Source organism: Sander lucioperca, chromosome 18, assembly GCF_008315115.2.
Source record: "Sander lucioperca isolate FBNREF2018 chromosome 18, SLUC_FBN_1.2, whole genome shotgun sequence".
Lineage (NCBI taxonomy): Eukaryota > Metazoa > Chordata > Actinopteri > Perciformes > Percidae > Sander > Sander lucioperca.
The window spans coordinates 23,832,656-23,848,891 of NC_050190.1; the positions used below are offsets into that span (position 1 = coordinate 23,832,656).

Consider the following 16,236-nt stretch of genomic DNA (forward strand, 5'->3'; position numbering starts at 1 on the left):
TTTCTCATTTGGATGTCCTCGTTTTCTGTTGCTTGTTGTTTTGGGGATTTCTGTGTTTATGTGCTGGTCTGTCCTGTTTTTTTCTATGACAGCAGGGGACATGCTGGAAATAAGTGTTTACACTTTACATGTTATATCTTGTTTTTTGTCTTCTATAAACAAATTCAATCAATTAATCAATCAGTAGACAAATGACTTGAAAAAATATGATTAAACCCTTGCAGACTGATGGGTAGAAAATGAAGTGGATGTAAACTATAGCCTCAGTTTTGTGCCTTTTTATTAATGTATCATTACAGATCAGGCTTTCTGAATACAGCAAAACATCTCCAATGTTCCTTTGTGATCTCATATGTATATCTATCTATCTAGCAAGATATATATATATATATATATATATATATATATATATATGTATATATATATATATATATATATATATATATATATATATATATGCATATATGCATATGCGTGCACATCAGCCAGGAAGTGATCAGAAGTCAATCCTCTTGCTTCTTTGCTTTACTTTACTCTTTTAACCTTCACAAAAAACTAATCCATTCCGCTTCACAGTCTGTATCGAATTAAAATTGCGTAACACGGCAGACACGTTGCCAACTCGTGTTTCCTAAAGCAGAGGGGCAAAGTCAAGACAGCGAGACAGCTGGTGGAGAGACTATCCTGACAATGTAGCCTTGATTAGCGATGCGGTGGAGGAGGAAATCCACCAGAAGTTTTCACCCCAGGTTTAGTATAACTTAAGTTACAGTGTAGGCTGGCTTTCTTAATGAAACTCGTGGAAGTCCCGTGAATTGGGCGTTAGAGATTTAAAAAAAAAAAACAAAAAAAAACACAAATTAAGTTTTACTTTAAATATTAATTCATATTGAATCAAGTTTTGCTTGCAGTGCTGAATGTGTATCTTTGCCAAGACTATATTCTTCATGTAACCCATAGTATTTACTACCACAACTTGTATAACACCCAAATGATCACACCTATTGGACAGTAATCGTTCTACAATAATTATTAGATAGTTGAGCCAAACAAATGAATGGTTTGTCAAACAGTACACACCCAGGCCATTATTGTGAAACACTAAATATGTGGAAAGAGTTGTAACATGCAGGTAAATGTCCTGCACAATGAAGTAGTCAGGGATTGAATTGTAATTTGGGAAGACTTGCATATTAAATCAAACTGTTGCACTATTTCGTCTGCTCTCTCTTATAAGGCTCATATTAAAATAGTTAACAGTTTCAGAAAATGGCAGCAGTAGGAGGAAGTCGATTGCATGAAAACATAGTGAATTCTCTTGTGTCTATTTTGACATGCACTTTATGTAAAGGCAAAACCAAAGTCTGGGTTGGCAGTTAATCATTTTACATTCCTCAAATCTTTGAGCAAGGTTGTGCAAAAATAAGTCTCAGTAAGAGGTGTATTATACTTATAAAAATATAGTACTTTCTGCTGCTGTTAACAGGCTTCACAGGTGTCACTGAATTAGGCCTTTTCATGGATATTGATAGTGACTGAGTAATCTTCCCTACATAAACAGCTACTGTAAAAATGTAGTTTTAGTTCTCCATTGTTCTGCATGTGCAGCTCAGTGACCAGCAGTCCAGGATTGTGGTTGTGTGTATTTGTGGAATGAATGTGATACATTCACGTGATTAAACGTGAGTAAAAGTCTTTGCATAAATGTTTTGAAATCTACAGCAAGGAGGATACAAAATCAAGTTTGTTTTTATTTATAAAACATAGACTACCGCTTTTGTGACAGTGAATTATATATCTTATATGTAGTTATATTTCATTGAGTTCTTATTTCGCACACTAAATTGTTACTTGGTGACCCATCATGTTCTGCTCTTTGTTCATCCAGTTACCTATCTGCTGCTATTGCTTTGTGTAGGGACAGTTTTGTAGTCGAGCATCACATGTTCAGTGAAGTAAATGTGTGTTCCTTTTGTCTTGCCTATTTGTGAACAATACAAAGTTGTCAAACAAGCAAGACTGTGAAGGGATTATCAGTGTAGACTGTATAATTATGGTGTCAAATTTTAGTTTTTTTCTCTAGCCGAACAAGCCGCCAGCTGCAAACAATAAGGACCACAAAACTCTTTCCTTATGTTTCATTCCTGGTGTTGTTGCTGTGCTCACTCACCAAGTTGACACGATTTTTTTTAAAATCTTAATGTCCACAGTGTCCTTTTAGCAAAGTTTTCTTGCTGCGGGATCTATTGCTTATATTCAGAAATTACAATAATACAGTGTAAATCTTTACTTTAAAAATGCTATATTTATTTATTTATTTTTTAATATCTACTCAAATGCTTACGTATGAATGTGGTTCTTTTTCATTATAGGATTTTTGTTGGTGATGTAGTTTTTAATTTTACATATTTAGATTTCACCATACAAACAGTTAAATAGGCATTAAGTATCAATTTAAAAAAAAAAGATCATCCCTGAGATGAGTATATTATGGCCTACACTATGTTCTCTTTCCTCCATACCAAAAGATCTTCAGTCGTAAAGCCCAAAACATTGACTGTTTCTTATACTGACCCTCCTCTACTCCATTTCTATTAGATCACTTCTCTCTATTTGGTTTGCTTACTTGTGTCTATTGTGAAAATGTGACTGTCTGTGTTGTAGTCTGCTGTTAAGGTGTTAAACGGTTGTTTCAGATGTCATGTCACTGTTGTTGCAGTTCCTGTGGTGACTGATGGAAGTTGGTAGAGGTCCTACAGTATATTAATTCAATATGTGATTCACTCCTGAACTAATTTTGGCATTATCTACTTATAAATCCATGTTACAGCCAGTAGAAATTTGAATCACACCCAGTGCTTAGTCACTACTTCGCCACTCTTTACTGTTCCAGAAAGTCCAATTTTAACCTCATTTACTCTAATAATTTGCTCAATTACAATGTTTTATTTAAGAAGGAACTACTACTCTGGCATTGTTGCTTGCCCCTCCATGTTTGCATCTCACAAGCCCCCTGGGTCTGACAACCTGCTATCCTCCTGAGCTTTCAACGAGAGGCTAAGGGGCTCTCGTCTGTCATGATGGGACAGAGGTTGTAACCCTGAGCAGAATGACTTCAGTGTTACTTTCTCCTCACCCACCCCTCCAGAGATTCTTTTCATCCTGATTCCCTGTTAACGAGGATGGGGACAGACCGGTGCTAATTTATGTGCATGCTGGTCATAGTGCCTTTTTAAATTACATGTGAATTAAGGGGAGAAAGTGGCATTTGGTGCACAGTTTTGGCATTATTAGGTGCACAGTGTTGACATTATTAGATGCAAGCTGTCACCAGTTATTTTTAACTCTGTTGAGTGCCTGGTGGAATACAGTATCCTATTTTTGTGATTATTAGTATGCATTTTTCTGTGCGTATGTTTGAGAGCTGGAACGATAAGTCGATTAATCAATTAGTCAACTGACAGAAAAATACTTGCCAACTTTTTTGATAATCAAGACTTTGCATTTGCATTCATATTTCCAATCGTTGCTTTTTTTGGGTCAAATATTGGCTAGTTTTAGAGCTTTGGGCCTTAAATGTATTAAAATGAGACAATATGAGGAGTTTAGAGACAAAGATCTTAACCCCATACAATTAGGTGTCCAGGCTTCAAGAAATTGTCATGGCCATTTTTCACAATATTTTGGACATTTTATAGCCCAAACAATGAATCAATTTAATTGAGAAAATAGTCGGTAGAAAATAATCGATAGTGAACATAATCGGTAGTTGCAGCCCTAGTATGTTTCGTTGGCGTTAACAGTGTATTTCTAATAAGTTTAAATTCCAGATAGTTGTGCACAGGCATTAACAAAGCGAGTACAGTAACATTTTATTCTGCAGTGCAGATGTGTACATGGGTAATGAAGCTCTTTTAGTTTATACCTTAATGTTGATTCTCAATGTTGTCCACAAGGGGGTAGTAGTTGCATACTATATCTCTTTTCATAGTAAAGGGATGTTCCAACTTTTTTATAGTTTGGTTTCAGTCATAACTTTTGGATACAGGGAGACAGAAGTGATGCATATGTGCTCTGCAGAGAAGGCAGCTTACAGGTATTTTTAAAAAATAAAATACTGCATAAAATGCATGTTCTCTTATCTGAAAAAAGTCAATTAAAAGATTGAATTAAGGCATGTCATTATGATTAAATACACAGTGAACCAATTTTTTTAAAAGTAGAAACTGAAAATCTATCTAGTTACATGCTCATTGCTGTAATGTTTTCTCTAAGTCCTTTGTTATTTCCTTGTTAGATGCCTTTTTTTTAAACTCCATGAGTAAATCGATCCGTCTCCAGCAAATGGACTGTGACGACATGAGACAGACGCCCCGCATGTAATTACTGCAGCTCTCCCCCCAGACTGTCAGAGCCTCCTTCAAACTGCACCGCAGCTCTCCTGATTTAATTGGTTTTAAACAGTGAACCTGAAATCAGTCGGGAAAGAACAAATAAAGCCACTTAGCCTAAATGTAGTAGAGGAAGAAAAGAGGAGAGGAATCAAATAAAGTGTGTGTGTGTCTGTGTGTCTGTCTGTGTCAGTCATTTAAGGAGACTGCACTTAGCAATGAGCGATTCCCGAGTGGCTGCACCAATCACAGCCGAATTAGGCCTAATATTTATTTCCAGAAACAATTGTACATGTTTCAGTGGGGCTTTGATTGAACTCCCGGTGGACATGTTGTAGACAGATGTTTAGATGACCTCATGTTTGAAGTAATGTTGATTCTGGATGGGGTGCTTCTTGGCCTGTTCCTCTAAATCAGCTCCCTCAGCCTCCCATCTTCCCCCCCCCAACCTCCCCCTCTCTGTCTGGGAGGGCATGCGGCAGCTCACGTCCTTCATATTTAATGTGTGCTTTGGCTTGCATTAAATAGCACCCATTTACATTTTTCTGTTCCATCCTTGACAGACAGATGTCCATACATGGGGGTCGTGGATGGCTTGGTTAAAATGAGCCATGATAGTGCTGAAGGATGGCTACTTAACCGGACACATCTGTCTTTTGTTCTCATTGCTGCTCTAAATACGTGTCGGTTTCAGCACAAGGCTGGGATTTACCATCAAGGCAGCATTTTTGACAAACTTGTAAACATGAGAGGAAACTGCGTCGATTATTTGAAGTTTTCTTACTGATAATTTCATAATAGACGTGATCTCAGACATTAATGTGAGTGAATTTTTTCTGATGTGTCTTTATGAATAAATTGCATGCCGCAGGCTGTACAGGTAATAATGAAAGTAACCCCTCATTTAATATGGAGAAATTACAACACGCCAACATTCCTAAAGCAAACATAAAAAGATTTATTATCTTCGTCAACTAATTACCGTCCTGGGCAAATGTGAATGATCACAATGTCATAATAAATTAGTTGAATGCAAACAGGCATTACGTCTAATGGTAGTCTTATTAATGTACTGCAAATCTCTGGCATCCCAGAATAGATTTTATAAACCCAAAAGGTTAACTGGCAAAAATGGTAAAATAATGAATGCTTTTGTCCAATTTCTGTGGCAGTGGTTAAGATATTTTAACGAGTGACATAATTAAATGATTATACCTGAATTATTGAACATAGCTGAAATTAATTTCCATTTTATTAGGATGGGGGGGGGGGGGTACTTTTGCTGGAGCTCAAAACAATATTTCAATTAATGTTATACATTTTTTTTTCCTGTGGTGGAAAATGTACTGTACTTAATGAGGTACTTTACTTGAGTATTTCCATTACATTTCAGAGGGAAATAGTATTGTTTTACTCCACTACATTGATTTAAAAGCTTTAGTTACTTTGCAGATTCAGATTATTAAAACAAAATCTAATCAACTAATACACTGACATATTATTATAGATTAAACTACCCAGCAGTTTATAAAGTAGTTAAAATCAGTTCCACCTTTACCAGCTGCAACATTAGCAATGTACACATTAATGCAATACAATAATCTAATATACATTATTCTGAAATGAGCCATTTTGCATGAGTACTTTTAATACTTAAAGTATTAAGTGGAATTTTGAATGCAGGACTTTTACTTGTAATGGAGTATTTCTACACTGCGGTATTGCCACTTTTACTTGAGTAAAAAATGTTACTTCTTCCACCTCTGGCACTAAACACACATTATAACCAAGCCCAGGGGAGTATTATCTTTGTCAGGGACAGATGTTCCTCAGCTCATGCTTTGGGTGCAGGCGGTCGTGTGCCATTTGGCTGACTTCCTGCGAACAAGAAGTCCCTAATGGCTGGCTGTTAAATCAGCAGTGTCTGTTATGCCCCTTTCTTAAATTCCAAAAAATATATAGGAGTTACTCAAAAAAAACTATTTTTGTTTATTTAAAGTGATGCTGGCATGATTTATCTATTAAATCCAACTTTAGTCTTAATCGTAATGCCAGCTGCAAAATCAAAAACATGCATGAGAATCTTATTTGACTTTCAGTTTCAGCTGTGTCTACAGGTGAGGCTTCGTACAGGCTTTAGGCTGTGATGTGTGAATCATCCTTATTTGACAAGCGCTATCAATTTCCACTGAAACTACATCTGCCTCGGACTGAGATCTGTCTCTGTCAAATTTTGGAACAAACACAGAGAACTGGATCCTCAAATACACAGTGAGGCATTGTAGCCGGAAGAGTCTCTTAGTGTACAATTGTATTGCATGCCTGATAAATAAAAGTAACTGTAGAAACTATGTCACAACCACCGTGTGGCTTTTTAAACGGTTTAAAAAAGTTTGCAACATGTTAGGCCAAAGCAAAATAGAGTTTGAGTTTGTATTCTAGTAATGCTGTTTTTAAGACGATGACCTCTTTTAATGCAGGTACTCTGTAGGCTATAATTGGATATGTTGATGCTCTGAAAGTCTGGCAGAAATAAAAATGTGTCCCAGTTCAGGGAGGGCCTGTGATGTATGAACCACAGTCGCGCTCATGACGTTATCTTAATGACATGATTTATAATAACGGTTCACTGGCGGGAGGTTGGGGGACCAGAGGAGGCCAGTTGTTGGGGAAGGGGACTCCTCTGTTGTTACCACAGAAGAGGCCGTGTGTAAAATGAGTCCAGCCAAGACACAACACGTGATTACCAGATTGTACTCTTTGCTCGAGCTTGCGTGGACACGGCCGAACTACAGCTGCGAGCCAAGAGAGGTCGCATACACTACTGCAGTGACTTCTGAATCAGCTGTTAGTCAGGGAGCGAGGCCAGTGGGTTATTGGGTTTTAGGTGCCGCACTACTGCATCATTAAATACATGATTGCATTACTGCATAACATATAGGCTAATATTACATTATTGTATCCATAATTAGAGCTAATGTCAAAAAGCTAATAGGCTTACAAATGTTCAATAAATCTTTGATTTTAACTGATAATAATTGGGCCTAGTTATAGTTGAATATTATTTTTCCACCAAGCAAACAGTAGCTATAAACACTAGTTGCCCAATACATATGTCATATGGATTTACATAAAAAATATGAACTACTAATTGTGGAAAAAACACTTTTTATAGGTGTTAAAAACATGTGAATGTGATGTGTGTAATGCTTCGGTGCAGTGATGTCACACATTAAGTCATCACATACGATGTAAGGTATAATGTCAACAGTCCAGGGTCCCACTGATCACTTATTGGCCCAATCACACTAATAGATAACCAGTATAGCAAAAGGAAAGGACCAATACGCAACTCAAGTTAATTAATGGTTAGCTTGCATTTAGAAGAATGATTTGTGGGCACTCCAATAAGTTAATTATAACTGATTAATGGTGACTTAATTTATGTTTTAATGCATTCATATAATTAGCATTTTTATCAGTAATTTTCAGTTGTCTTAGCCGGTCAGCGCTAAGAACCTACAGTGTTTTTATAACAGCCTATAGTGAATATCGTTGTCACGCATGGCAGCACGCACAGGACATTTATCATACATGTAAGTTCCTAGAATAATAATAATAATTATACTGTTATGGTAAGAGTGGATTCAGTCAGATAATTATGATTGCTCAACATGGGAGGCTTTCTCTGGATCATTGCCTCCTATTTAGAGGTACCAATTATTAAAACCAGGACGCTGCGCTGCAGGAAGCACAGTGGAGCTGACTTTTAGAGAGTATTTCATCACATCATTGCATGATTTCATACTGCAAATAAGATGATCACAAAGTTCTTCTACACCTTTCGCCACATGACATTTTACCAGTCAGCATTACAGTAGTACAAGTCATTATTATGTTTGCAGAGGGATATATTCAGCACAAAAAAGCGTGCTAAACAGGAAAGAGGACAGATGTAAAGTAAGCACTGAAATCACTCAGAAATTCCATGGCAGTCAAAGTGAAATGTGAAGGCATACATAGTACAACACATGGCAACAATAATAAAACTGGGAGGGAAATCAGCTAAACAAGCTATCAAGCTATGCTTAATTGAGCACTTAGACTAAGTAGTCAAGGAGCAAAGAGAGAGTGACCCTGTAAGTGCGTGTGTGCATCTAGGTTATGTATTCGTGCTAAAGAAAATGGCTGAATGTGCGTGCCTCAGCTATGTCTTCATGCCATGAAATGGTAAAGTGTACGTGTTTGTTTGTTTTGCGTGTGTGTGCATCCAAGTGAGAAATTTATGCCGGGAAATTGGTTATAATTGCGTGTGTTTGCGAGACATGCGTGCACATGCATCCAAGGAAATGGATATATTTTGAGCATGTGTGTGTGTGCTCTGCATGCGTCTGGATTATGTTTTCAGTGTATATTTTTGAGCCTGGCTTTGTCTTGAACCTCCTAATTAAGTCACAGCTCTTCCTCTGGAGAGCTACTGTCTGTCATCCCTGCAGACTTATTATCCCACTGTGGGATTTTAGTAGATTTTTGATGGGACATTGTTGCATTCACTCTTTTAAAATAACAGTAAATACTGTATGAATTGCAGACGGCAATGGCAAAAATGAACTTGAAGCCGCTCAAGAGCAGCAACGTTCCCTCTGTTTATCCTCTACCACCTTGTTCCTCATGAACACTGACGTGTGTTGAAAAGTCTCGAATTGGGCATTTAACCTCGTGCCCTGTAGCTCGTAGCCACAGTTGGTAGTAGGTCAGACATATGGGCCTGCTGCACTGCGGCAGAAGTAACCACTGGATGCCTTCCTAATGCTGATTTTTCAGGCTCACCGGTTTTTGATCTCTTGTTTAATAGTTTTTGTTTTGTTTCAGGATGTCTTCACAAGAAAGTCATGGCCAAGACAAACCTCATGTTATTTCAACTGAATATGATACACGATTCAAGAGTTCGGATACAGTAATTACAAACCCTCCGTGCTCCTGCTGTAAGCGCTGAAATATAAATAAACATAATAAGTACTGTCAAAAAAACAAAAACAAAACCGGACAAACTAAAAACCCTGAATTACATGGCTTTTTCTGTGTGTGTGCGTGTACGGATTTGTGTATTGTGTGTGTCTACCCTGTGATTCTCTGGATGAGCTGGAAATTTATAACACAGGTTTTTACAGTAAGCCCTAGCCAAAAACTGTAATTCTTTCTCCCCTTTTAGCTCTGTAGTTGGGAGACAGGCATGCCCACTTTGGGTTAACTCTATCAAGATGAACAGCATTTGGGCCAGTGCAGTAATCATAATGTAATTTGTTGTGCTCATGGGCCAATTTGTGTCGTTTGAGGGGAAATATCCCGTGCCTGGTGGCCATGGGAGAGCATGTCCCGGGGCAAGGCTTTAATTAGGGAAGTTCAAATTTATAGACACTTTGTATTATTTCTGATCTAGAGTGGTTGGAGGATGACATACTTAAGAGAAGGATGCTGGCAGACGACGAGGAAAAATTTGATAATGAGAAACAAAACTGAATGAAAGGTCATGTTAGCAATTTGTTTACCATTTCATTATCATTTTGAAATCAAACAGTCCTGCAGTGAAATCAAAGCACACAAATATCACAGTCTGGAAAGAGCTTATAAAGAACAGTGAGAGGTAATGCACCAGTTCTTTTGTTTGAAATAAGATGGAGGGATGGCGATGTGGAAGAAGCTGTCAGGTTGTAGAAAAGAGCAGTGTGTTAGTGTGTTAATGTTCATCTCTTTGTAAGGCTGCAATCCTGAGAATGATGCAATATGTTCTTAATGTATCTGGTTTGGCATTAATTTGCTGCACAGCTATTTAATGAGGATTAAAGTGTTTTGCCTTAAGAGGAGAATCTGGTCCAAATATTTTGTGAATATAATGACTCAGACGGAGTGACTAGAGGGCAGAAGAGAGCCATATTGGTGCTTTTTAATCCACCTCAGTAATGTATTGAGTTAAGAGTTTGTACTGTTCCCAGCGGCACTTTTAGCAGTTAAGCTTAGTGAAGTTCATGGCTTTTAAGGTAATATAAAGATGGATAACTTTGCTGATCCTTTCACATGTATGCACAAATGATTTCACTTAACCGAGACATACAGCTCTCAAAATATGAGATAATCCCCTCACATCTGTGTTTAGTTTGCTGCAGGTATCATTGGAAATGTTAATATTACCAGTACAAAATGCGTATTTATTCTGAAAGGTCTCCAAGCTTTCATTCAGCACACTGATTCTTGAGATTTTTTTCATCCCACGTCGAGATCCAAGTCATGACTCAGATATGACACTGGCTGTATTTTCTATGGCCTGTGTCACAACCCAGCTGTGCGTTTTAAAACAAGAGTCCACACTGGGATGCGTTAAGTAGAACGGAGACCACACAGGGCGCCGGCCCAGCAGCTCTGCGGCGTTTGAAGCAGGTACAGGGGGAGAGTGGTGGCCGGGAAACGGTACGGAGGAGGGTTAAGTTATCAGCGGTCTGACAGGGCGAGCTCTCAGCTGGGCTGCTCTGTAATCAGACGCTCTGACGGATGCTTTCTCGATTCGAAGATTCCCCCAGAAGCTTTGGAGGAACACACAGGCGGCCAGCTGTTTCCATAGTGAGGCATTGATGTTAACGTCTTCAACAAGAGCATGTGAATCCAACAATAACTGTAGCAGAGCATGTCTCTTTTCAAAGCATGGCACAAATCTCCCTCTAGTCTGGTGCATATGTATCAGAGCAGGTGATCTTTTTTTTTTTTTTGGCCTACATTTGTGTTTTCCAAGTTTGCACGTGGTATGTAACAGTTAGAGGGGAATTATCAGTCAAACATTTTCCTTCCTCTTTGCCTATACCGCACAAGAAGAAATCTTTTGAGAGCTCCATTGGTGTTCCGGTCTTTTCTGAATTGCGGTACTCTCGGGTGTGTTTCATAATGGTACTTGGACCGTTGCAGCCTGAAATATGGCACCCAGGGGAGAATCTGCACTCTGCAATAATCTATCAGTCCCCAGCCGGAGGAAAGCAGAATGACACTCAGGCCTCTGAGATTATGGCCCCCCCCATCATATTCAGAATTGACTTTAAATTGATGGTATGTTTTCTTTTTTCCATGAAGGAGACGTCTTGAGTGATCATACCCAGGCCTTTGCGGTTTTGCAGATGTTGTTTTTATTGTGATTACTTGAGGAAATGTTTTGTTAGTAAAAAACATGCTGTAGCATTATTTAATTGTATTTCTTCAGTCGTTTTGTAAGCTGCTGGATAAACAAGAGAATGTAAGATCATCAGTTATTAGACCACAAGATGTCGGCACACTTTATTTTAATAGTTCATTGATATTTATATCACCTACACTTTCTGATTTAATACATTTATTATTCTAACTGTAATTATGATTTATAGAAATATTAGTCATGCTAATTTTAGCAAACTTTACTTTCTACTTGATACAATAACACACTACAGCTCTTGGTTTTTCTTAAGTGGGAAGGAGACAAGGTAATTACCCTGGGGCAATTAGAGAAAGGGGCTGAGGGAGTAGGAAAGTCATTTTCTAACCCAAACATCCTGGTCCGAGGGGCCGGAGCGGCTGGACAGCCTCCTGGAGGCCGCTGGCTGGCTCGCGGTGAGCCGTTACTGGGGAAGCAGATCAGGGTTTGTTTTCTTTCTCCGGAGGCAGGCCTCTGAAACTTCTGCCAGATGAACAGCACCTGAAACGCAGCAGCTCTCCCACCACCGTCAGTAGAGGGAGTGATTTACTGGAGTCGGTTAGACATGCTTGTGTGCATGAAATCCTTTAGTCAGCTTCATCACACTGTAAGTAATATAGTGGATCAGGGAAGAGGGAGTTTGTTGGTGGTTGAGGCCCCAAATGTTATTTTTCTGCCATCTCTTTAAGGCGGCTTGAAAATGTTTGTGTGGACCTATAAACATGCACAACCCACATAATACTGCCACACTATGGCACTTTGTAATAATAAGCTGGCAGTATACAACAAAATTGCAACCTAATAAGGACATGTGAATGTGAATGTGAAAAGCAAATGTGGTTAATGTGGCTTGATTTTATTTCGGCATTTGTTTAATATGCAATTTTTAAACAATCAAGGCTATTTCCCCGTTATGTTCACTACCATTTATACTATTTTAGTCACCATTTGTCTTTTACAGACGGAGATATGCAGTGCCAATTCCAGAAAGAAAGGGAAAAATCTTAGGTTAGTTGACATTTAGGAGAAGGAGAACAACTACAAAAGTGTAATAAAGTGCCATTCCATTGTGGTCCTTGATTATGGCTCAAATGCAGGAATACAGATGACAAGGAGACATCACACTACCGACAAACCTGCACAATAAATACCTCATCAGTAAAAGCCAGTCCAAGTCAAAGTTGAATTATTAATTATAAAAACGTTTATACAAATTATAATTATTTTACTTCCTAGTTTCCAATTAACCTTAATAAAGCTGCAACGATTATTCGATCAACAGAAAATTAATTTGCTGCTATTTTGATAATTGCTTCACTCATTTAAGTCATTTTTCAAGCAAAGATGCCAAACATCTTGTTCCAGCTTCTCCAATGTGAGAATTTGCTATTCTTTGTTTTACATCATAGTAAACTGAATATTGGGTTTAGACTTTTAGGAGGATAAAACAAGGTATTTGAAGATGTCATCTTGGGCTCAATGAAAATTGTGATGGGTACTTTTCACAGTTTTAAGGTTTTATAGCTCACATAATAAATCAGCAGATTAGTTAATAAATAATGAAAATATTTGTTAGTTGAAGCCTTAAGCCCAACTTTGACATTTAAAAAAAAAAAAAAAAATATGGTTGTTACTTATCTTAATGTATAAAGGTAACTTATTCCAATTCCTGGCACCAAAGTACTTACATTGGTATAGAACCTAGCACAAGTCGACAACACTAGCTGTAGTCTTATGTAGGGCTGCACGATTAATGTTATCGCAATCGCGATTTCACTAACCGCAAAATTGTGCGATTTAAGTGAACAAGGTGTGCTGTGTGCGTGACACTCTGTGTGCACTGCAGTCTCCACATTGTAACACCCTTCACTTTACCAACAGTATTAACAGATGAACCCACCGTGTCTTAAGAAGCTTGGTGTTTGTATTGTTCACTGTTAACTCATCATCTTTGCAGTCTCTTTTTCCTCTCGCTTTTCCCTCACACAGCTGCTACGCTAACTTCGACACCGCTCACTGGCAGGTCCCTCACCTCTCTTGCTTCACCACTCAGGCAGTGCCGTTCTCGCTCTCCCTAATGCGATTTATACTTCTTCTGTGTTGAATCTACGTTAGTCTATATCCACGGCGTTACACTTCCCGGGATTGCTCTGTTGCAGATGTAAATTTCACTTATTTGGGCTGGATATCCATTACCTTGGGCTTTCTTTGTAGGGCTGCACAATTAATCGAATTTTAATCACAATCACGATTTTGGCTTCCCACGATCAAATTCACGTGATCGAGCGATATTTAAAATGCTTCATTCCGTTGATAGAACGCTCTGTATCAAAGTTTTTTTTTTTTTTTTTTTTGGTCTTTTTTTTTCTCTCTGAACACACGCCTCCATGAGCCAATCAGAGTTGTTCCCTGCGCAGCTTAGTTTAGAGTCACAGTCACAGAGGACAGAGTAACGTGAGGAAAATTCCACAACAGATAGCAGTCGGTCATAAGTCGTCACAAGGTGTACCAGTTTACCAGTAAATGCAACATTTTGTCCCGTCTGTGTTTTTCAGACAACAGCAGTGACCAGTGCTAGTTTGAGTCTTTTAGCTCATAGCTTTAGCGGCAGACTGTTGTACGTCCCGCTACACGCTCACACTATAATAATAATAACAACAACAAATATGTGGACGGGATGGCATGTTGTAACGAGGTTCGCTCACTTTTGTCTCGTTCCAGCGATTGGTACAGCTGGGTGATGGCGTCGGATATGCGTTAGCATGTAAGATGTATTTCCACTTACATACCCAACAACTGCTGAACAACGCCGACACACAGTCCTCGTCTTATCCACCACTCTCACTCCTGTACTACTGTAACTGACCCGAAGTTTTCGAGGCCGGGAGGGCATGACATGGGAGGCCCCAGGCTTCATCCATACAGTCTCAAAGTTTTCCCAAACTTGTGATCTTAAAGAGGCCGGCGGGTACTCTAACTCTTGTCCTCCTCTCGTTCTTTAGTGCTGCTCGACCTGCAAAAAACTGCATGTAGGCGTAGCTCGGCTAGCTTCAGAGCTAAGGCGGGGCTACAGATTAGGTGTCCCTAGAACCCGTATATCTAACAGTAGTTCCGCATTACATTAGTTCCGCATTACATTAATTAATTTGCACGCAAGTTTTATTTATATATTTTTATACCGTGTATAACCGAGACGCCTGTACCGTTTCGGTTCAATACGAATACATGTACCGTTCCACCCCTAGTGCAGACAGATTGTGTTCATAGAAAAAAGGTTAATACAAAAGACAAGCAGAGGAGAAAAGATAAAAAACGAGAGAGCAGCAGAACGATTGGGAGTGGCAACAGAGGACAGAAAGAGAAAGCACAAGAGCTCTGGCACTATCCGGCTCTCCTGATCCATTTGTGCATTCGATCTGAGGATCACTCTGCTAGCTGAGTCACAGAACTGACAGTTCAGGCCAGAGAGCAGTTCAGAAGCTTAACGGCTTTTGAGTGATGCCCATCAGGAAAGAAACAGGGCAGAAAGCTGTGTGTTAAAACCCCTGCTTGAAAAATTGAGCTTTGTGGGAAAGCGAGAGTGGAAATGGGCGTTTTTGCATGTAGGTGAATCAAGCGCCATTTCATCTGAGGCACATTGAGCTGACTGTATGACAAATGTAATCCATTTATTAGTCATTCTAGTGAAGCCGATCCCCTCCCTTCCATAATTTAATGTAGTGTAGATCTTTGAATTTGTCTTGTGAGAAGAAGAAACATTCACAACTGAATGAGAATTAGTCTTGGCCTCCGGACAAGAATCTCTAATGAGCAAACACTGGATGACATCATGTTGAGGTTTGGAGGGAATTAGCTTGATTAGAATAACCCTCCACTCTCACCTTGGCTCAGGCATCCAACTCCTCTGCAATCGGCCTGTCAAAGCCTCTCAACTCCTATGGTTTTGGTTTGAGACTTTCCCCCTCACACTGTGGTGTGTTTAATGTGGAATAAGTACATTGAAGGGAGGAAAGAAAAATGAACGCTGGTGCTGACGTTTCGTTTGTCTCGATTTTGTTATTTTGTTGAACATTTTTAGCTGTGAACAGAGAGGCAGGAGGAGGTCTGGTTTGTCATTGTGAGTTTGCACAGTTCCTTGTTCGCTGGGATGAGTGAGGCTTGCCATCAGCTCTATAAAAACAACAAGCCTCGCCTTCCAAACTTCCTAGATAATTAGTGAAGCATTTCACACTCTGCAGAACATCAAAAAGGAAATGGAAAATTGACAAATTAAGCATGGTCAGTGTAGAGCAGAAGTGGAGAGTTGGTGGAGCTCCAGCACAGCACATGGTCACTCTAAAACAAGCTTGCTGTATAACGTAGTCCAATTTACACCAATCAGCAGTGCTGTGGTTTTCATTCTGACAAGACTTTTTTTTTTTTTTAAATTTCTGAATTCATTAGCCTATTTATTTACGGTTATTTATCATAGAGGCCTCATAACTGATCATAAGTACCAAAATAAGCGTGAGAAGAATGTGCTAAATTGTATTTTAATGCAATCACAGCATGTCCTGAATGGGCTTTTTAGGCCCGAAAGAAGGTTTTTACATTTGCTTACCACATTTCCTGGGTGTGTCAGACAGGCTCTTAAAA

At 39.0% G+C, this 16,236-nt stretch overlaps 1 protein-coding gene and 1 long non-coding RNA gene across 5 annotated transcripts in view; both read left to right on the plus strand.

Annotated features, from left to right (window-relative positions):
- The window catches only part of slc25a21 (solute carrier family 25 member 21), a 104,113-nt gene that overhangs the window by 4,224 nt on the left and 83,653 nt on the right, over positions 1-16,236 (plus strand). The gene's annotated exons all lie outside the window — the stretch shown is intronic.
- Positions 27-14,467, plus strand: LOC116057367. The gene is made up of 3 exons (XR_004106797.1): positions 27-37; positions 3,325-3,326; positions 14,335-14,467. It is a non-coding gene; the product is annotated as an uncharacterized LOC116057367 (long non-coding RNA).